The 6,469-nt window shown below is 44.6% G+C and overlaps 1 pseudogene; it reads left to right on the plus strand.

Annotated features, from left to right (window-relative positions):
- Positions 1-5,665: 5,665 nt before the first annotated feature.
- Positions 5,666-5,772, plus strand: LOC131482572 (small nucleolar RNA SNORA70; annotated as a pseudogene).
- The last annotated feature ends 697 nt before the right edge of the window (positions 5,773-6,469 follow it).

The raw sequence follows: 6,469 nt of genomic DNA on the forward strand, positions 1-6,469 counted from the left end.
ATCACGGCAGAAGGCTTTCCCAGCGCTTCTGCTCCTGAACTCAGGGACTCCACTGTGGGATGCACACAGCCCAGTTAGCCTTGTCACTTCTGTGCCAAGCTCGTATCCCAATTAGTTTGTATTTATGGCTCTAGTTTTCTTTCCTTTTTACTTATTAGCTATAAATGTTTATTATCTTACTGCTGTTTGCTGTCTTAACCATTCTTGTCTGCTGGACCCATTCCCTCAGTTATGTCTCTGCTTATTTCTATTTATTGATTTTCCCCACTGTTAATGCAACACATTTCCTTACTTCTTTTTATGTTCTGTAATGTTTTCTTAGATCCTGTACATTGTGAATTTTATGTTGTTTCTTGCTAGATTTTGTTGTATTTTTGAAAGCACTTTGTTGCTTTTTGCTCTAGTACACCAAGTGACTTCAAATCAGTTGTCTCTTTGATTCGCTTTTAATCTTCGCAAGGGCAGGTCCAGAACAGCCTGCGAATAGGTCTTCTTCAGCTGTATTCCTTAGGAAATAGCCTTTTGTGAATTCTACCTGCTGCCCCATCTTTAACTTTGGTGAGGCACAGACCATTCCATCCCTGTGTGAGCTTTGGAAACCATTCTGTGCATTTATTTCTGGCAAGTCTTTTTTTTCTCATCTCTGGTCTTTTCTTGACAAAATTCAAGCAAAAACTTCTGGAGCCTTCTCTGCAGAGACCTGGGGTTCTTACTATGTAGTCCCTTCACTCATAATGCTTTTGCTGGCTCTAGTTGCCTTCCAGCTCATGTTGCCTTCTGGTTTATTCTGAACCCTCATCTCCTTCCTCTGAACTTCATAAGCCTCAGGGGAGGAGAGTGCAGGGAACTCTCTTTGGGTGTTCTCTCTCTCTGCCAGGGGGTTTGAAGCTGCCTGCATCACTTGCAGTGAGCCAGTATTCTCCTTGGGATCTCAGGGTCGCACTGCCTATGATCCGATGTGTGAAACTCAGTCATGGATTTTGTTGTGTTTTCTTTTTTATTTTAGGCAGGAGGACAAATTCAGTTTCTTTTATTCCATCTATAAGCAGAAGTTTTGTCTTATATGGTATACTGCCTTACCCAAAGCATTTCAGAGTTGAGAAACAGCTAATTCAAAGGGCACGTAAAGGCAAATTATTTATCTTTCTTCTCTCTACTTTGTAATCCATTTGTCTGCCAGAACTCCCGGTTGTTTTGAACTTGGTTCTGTTGACAAGTAGATTGGAATTAAATGCGATGGGTTGGGTCTGTGGCTCTCACATTGAGTTCCTCATGGCTGCGTGTTGTTTGCTTCCACAAACATCCCACGGTGCAGACTACTGCTTCCGAGGTCCTCCCGGAGTGAGGTCATGGCATTCTTTGCTTTGATCAGTTTGCGTCTGTATCCCAGAGGAATGAGAATTAAACTTCCTCCCTGTGCCTCCATCAAGATCTTCTCTGAGAATCTGTTGAAGCACTTGCAACACAAGTACTGTGGGAGTTTCAGGAAAGCTCAGGAAATACGGTTCTCAACAAACACATGTTGAAGAATCTTTAAGGACAAAAGGAAGGAACATAGCTCCCTGTAAACAGTAAGCTACACGTATTTTGCTGGCATCTCTTATCTTGTATTAGAAACCCATGAATTGCATTTAATGCATGAATATATTTCATTTTTGAAGTAATCCATTCTTCATAGTCAGTGGCTGGATGTGCCACAGTATGCTGCTTGTTTCTGTATTACCACATGACGAATTTCAGTCAGTCTGTGTAGCTCACTGCACTTTCTTTGTTTCTGCCAACCACATGTGAGATTTGCTTGTTCTCTCTCTGTCCACCCGTAGCACTACAGCAGAGCAAGAGCAGACAGCTTGCTCACTGCCCTTCTCAAAATCACCCACCTCTGTTCTCAGGCTTCATCAATAGTATGTGGGGTCTGTGTCCAGAAGGTCTGCGGCTTTTCCAGTAGTGAATGCAATGTTACCAGCAGAAAAGGCACCAGGCTTTTAGTGACTTATGAAGTTAGATCAAACGAGCTAGAGTTCTGAGCAGATGGTTTCTCAAAACTGTCGAGGACTGACTGATTTCGGTTCACTGCTTCATAGCTCTGACCGCTACCACGCAGACCCCTCTGCTTCCCCTCTGCACCCGTCTCCTAACTCTATGGGGTGGTGGTCAAAGGAGGGGTGGGAAGGGGTGGACAGCTAAAGTTCATATCCCCCCATGTGCTTGAGGCAGGAGGAAAGAGCAAAACTGTGATTTCTGCTGGCTCCTCAACTGTGTGTGTGTGTGTGTGTGGTGCAAGAGAGCCAAGTTATTGGTTTCAATTTACTAATAGGAAGCAGAGGCTGAGAGGGGCCAAGCAATTAGACCATGGTTACTCGGGTAGAGTGCAAGCAGAGAGAAGGACAGCTGTGCTGATCCTGCTGTCCTTCCCACAGTACTTCCTGTGTGGTCCCACAACTCCACCAAGGGACAACTGTTCTTTGAAAAAATGCAGATTGCCTTTGTTAAAGGGAACGCACTCTAGGAAGTGGATCAATCAATAGAAGGTACTTGGTTAAATCTAAAAATGAGGAGAACGATAACCCTCAGAGTACAACATAATGGTCTGTGGCAACAGTACCTTCATCTTTCCATTTTAAATGATTTATTTAATTTTGTACATAAAAGTCAGAGTTTCAGAGACAGACAGAGGGAGAGACAGAGAGGCCTTCTATCCATTGATGACTCCCCACTTGGTCGTAACAGCCAGGGCTGGTCCAACCTGAAGCCAGGAGCTTCTTCTGGGTTTCCTACAGGTCTACAGGAGCCTAAGAAAAAACATGTTGGAAAGCATCCTCTGCTGCTTTCCCAGGACTTAAGCGGGGAGCTGAATTGGAAGTGGAGAAGCTGGGACTGGAATATATGGGATGCCAGTGCTACACGCTGAGGATTAGCACGATAAACCACCGTGCCCTTGTTCTTCATTGCTCCACTTGACTCTCCTCTCTTTGGGTCAAAAATCTCAAAGTACACTTGCTCTAGAGTCATTGACAATCAATGCCATTGGGCCTGGTGTGGTGGCCTAGTGGCTAGGTCCTCTCTTTGCATGCACCAGGATCCCATATGGATGCTGGTTTGTATCCTGGCTGCTCCACTTCCTTTCTGCTCCCTGCTTGTGGCCTGGGAAAGCAGTCGAGGATGGTCCAAAGCTTTGGAACCCTGTACCTGCGTGGGAGACTTGGAGGAGGTTCCTGGCTTCAGACTGGCTTCGGATTGGTTCAACTCTGGTCATCGCGGCCAGTTGAGGAGTGAACCAGTGGACAGAGGGAAGATTTTTCTCTCTGTTCTCCTCTCTGTAAAATCTGCCTTTCTGATTAAAAAAAAATCAATGCTGTTGCAAGACTTAGTTGTAAGCATTATCTGTGGAGAGGATTCATCTTCATTTTTCCAGCATTTTAAAGATGTCACTTCATAAATTCTATGCAGGGCTGCTGTGGTACAGTGGATTAAGCTGCTGCTTAATGACTGCATCCCACATAAGAGTACCTGGTTTGAGTACCAACCTCACTTCATATCCAGTTTCCGGCTAATGTGCCTGGGACTCAGTAGATGACAGCTCAAGTGTTTGGGAGCATGGCATCCATTTGGGAGACTGAGGGATTCTGGCTCCTGGCTTCAGCCTAGCCTACTCATTATTGCAGACATTTGAAGAATGAACCCACAGACAGAAGATGTTTCTCTCTTCTTCCCTGTCTCTTTCTATGTCACTCTGCTTTTCAAATAAATGAATGTTTAAAATACAATAAACACTAGTACACAGTCTTCAGTGTAAATAAGCCGTGATGGGTGTGTAGTTTACACATGATTTCATGGGGGTCTCAGAAGCTGGAGATGCAAGTTGCATGGTTTTCTATAACTAAAAACAAACCCACCAGTTGTTGAAATGCAGGAATAGCAAGCAGCTAAATCTGAAAAGAAAATATATTTGATTCAAACCCTCACCTGGCCGATCTTTACTATGTTCCTGTATTCCATACCCAGTTTGCAATTAGTCAAGGAATGTGCCTCCGGACTCTTCAAGGATCAAAATGCAACATCTGGCAGCCAGTAGCAAATGGAAAATTGAGTTGCTTTGTCTTTTTCTGTAAATCTTATTGTTCTGTAAACCTACATTAAGACAAACACTTCTTATGACCACGTCACTCCTTAATAATTGTGTGGAGACTACTATTGGAAAGTGATTATTGAAATCTTAGTACATAAAAATCTAGAGCTGTGCTAAGAGGGGAATAGCTTGTATTTGGTTCTTTAGGGATGATTTATTTCTGCTGTTTTGAAAATACACCCCATGTACACAAGATGGTACTATCTTATTGTTCTCAAAAAGCTATAGTGGTAGAGAAGGAGAAAAGTATTGTGGTGTGGATGAAGCAGCTGTTTATGACACTGGTATCTTGTAATAGAACAACAGTTTGAGTCTCAGCTGCTCTGCTTCCAATCAAGCTCCCTGCAAACATGAGCAGCAGGGAAGTGGAAAGTCAGCCAAGTGCTTTGTTCTCTGTCAATCCTATGAGAAACTTGCAGGGGCTTCAGATTTTGGGCTTCAGGTCACGCAGCCCCAGCTGTTGCAGCCTTTGGGAGAGTGAACCAGTGATAGAAGATCTCTTTCTCTCTATCTCTGGTACTCTGCCTTTCAAATACATTATTTAAAAAAATTAAAAAATCAAAGAAGCTGTGTGGGGCTCATACTTTGGCACTAAGGCTTACCCACTGTTAGTTATTTAAAAAGATGGTAGAGTTCAAGTTCATAAGATATTACGATATTATTACGCGCAGCTAATTCCCACAACCTGGTTCTTTACCGTGAGCTGAAACACACCAGAAGCAACAAAGTATCTTAGGAGGTTTATTCCAACGGGGCAGGAACGGGTAGAGGTGGTGAAAATCATCAGGAGGAGAAAAGAGGGGAGAGGAGAGAGAGCAGAGAGACAGAGACCAGAGAAGGAGGGATAAGAGAGAGGTAAGAGTGGGGTAAGAGAGGGAGGGATAAGAGAGCGAGCCGCACCTGGGGGGCCTTTTTGTCTGCCAGGTGTAGGGGGTGGGGATTGGGAGGGATTGAGGCCAGGCCCCCAGGGGATTGGTGCCTGCAGGTGAATGCCTAGGGATGATTGGAAAGTGGGCGGAGTTGGAGGGGGCTGGAAGATTGGGGTGGGATTCTCAGGTGGAATGCCAGGTTACATCTAATTGGTGGGTAGCTAGGCCGGTGGGAGTTTCGTGAGCTGTGAGGAAGAAGGAATGGCGCCGTCCAGGGAAGGCTATTGGAATAACTCCTTACACCCACCTGTGGCTACTGGGCACATGGCACGTGGCTCGTTCAGACTGACAGCAATGCTGGAGATCTTCCTGTCTTATCCCTGCCAAGAACAACAGGAACTGCAGGGGGCGTGGTCAGCTGTGTCAGATGTAAAGCACCAGGAAGACTGAGCCTCTGAGTGTGTGGGCTCTGGATGCTTGGGATTTGGCTCTCAAGGTGTTGGTGAGTGTGGTTAATATCTTACCTTTTGAGATGAGTTTGGGGGTGTTTATGGGCTTTTGCCTTTTAGCATTTTTGGCTTAGAAAAAGCACAAAATACACATACACTTTGAAATTTTCCTGTAACCATACTAAAGAGGGAAAAAGCAAAAAAGGAGACAGGTGAAGCTAATGTTAATAATACATATTACTGAACCCTTTATATAGTAATCTCTTTGGTAGTGTACACAATTTATTGATTATAGGATTTGCTTCAAGGGACTGTGAGGACAGCCCTTACTAGAGGCACTCATGCCTGACTGCATGCTCTCTCTTTTTTTTAACTTTTATTTTATTTATTTGTAAAGATTTTACTTATTTTTACTGGAAAGGCAAATTTATAGAGAGAAGGAGACACAAACAGAAAGTTCATGGCCAAAGCCAATTCCATTTGATCTGAAGCCAGGAGCTTCTTCTGGGTCTCCCACATGGGTGCAGGGTCCCAAGACTTTGGAGGCATCCTCTGCTGCTTTCCTAGGCCATAAGCAGGGAGCTGGAAGGGGAGTGGAACAGTTGGGACATGAACTGGTGCCCATATGGGATCCTGGCACATGTAAGGAGAGTATTTAACCACTGAACCATCACACCAGGCCCGCGTATGCTCTGTCTAAGCCAACCTCCAGACACATATGCAGGGTGCTTTTGGTCAGGGTTCACATTTTGCCAAATCATCAAGCTGTAAAGCAGGGAATATGTGGTTGAGACCCTAGGCAGGACCATGTTCAATCTCCCTAGCTGCCACAAGATCCACATTTCAAAGAAGTGGGGCTTTACCAAGCTTAATGTGGATTAACCTGAGGACTTGTGACTGAGATGGCGCTCGGCTCATATGGATGTGGGGTCAAATACCTTCCTTTTCATGGTCCCACGGGCAAGAGATAAGCCCTTCACATATGAGGGCTTCCACTCTTCTGTCCTTTCCTTAGACATAAA

This window comes from Ochotona princeps, chromosome 18 (genome assembly GCF_030435755.1).
Source record: "Ochotona princeps isolate mOchPri1 chromosome 18, mOchPri1.hap1, whole genome shotgun sequence".
In the NCBI taxonomy this organism is placed as follows: Eukaryota; Metazoa; Chordata; class Mammalia; order Lagomorpha; family Ochotonidae; genus Ochotona; species Ochotona princeps.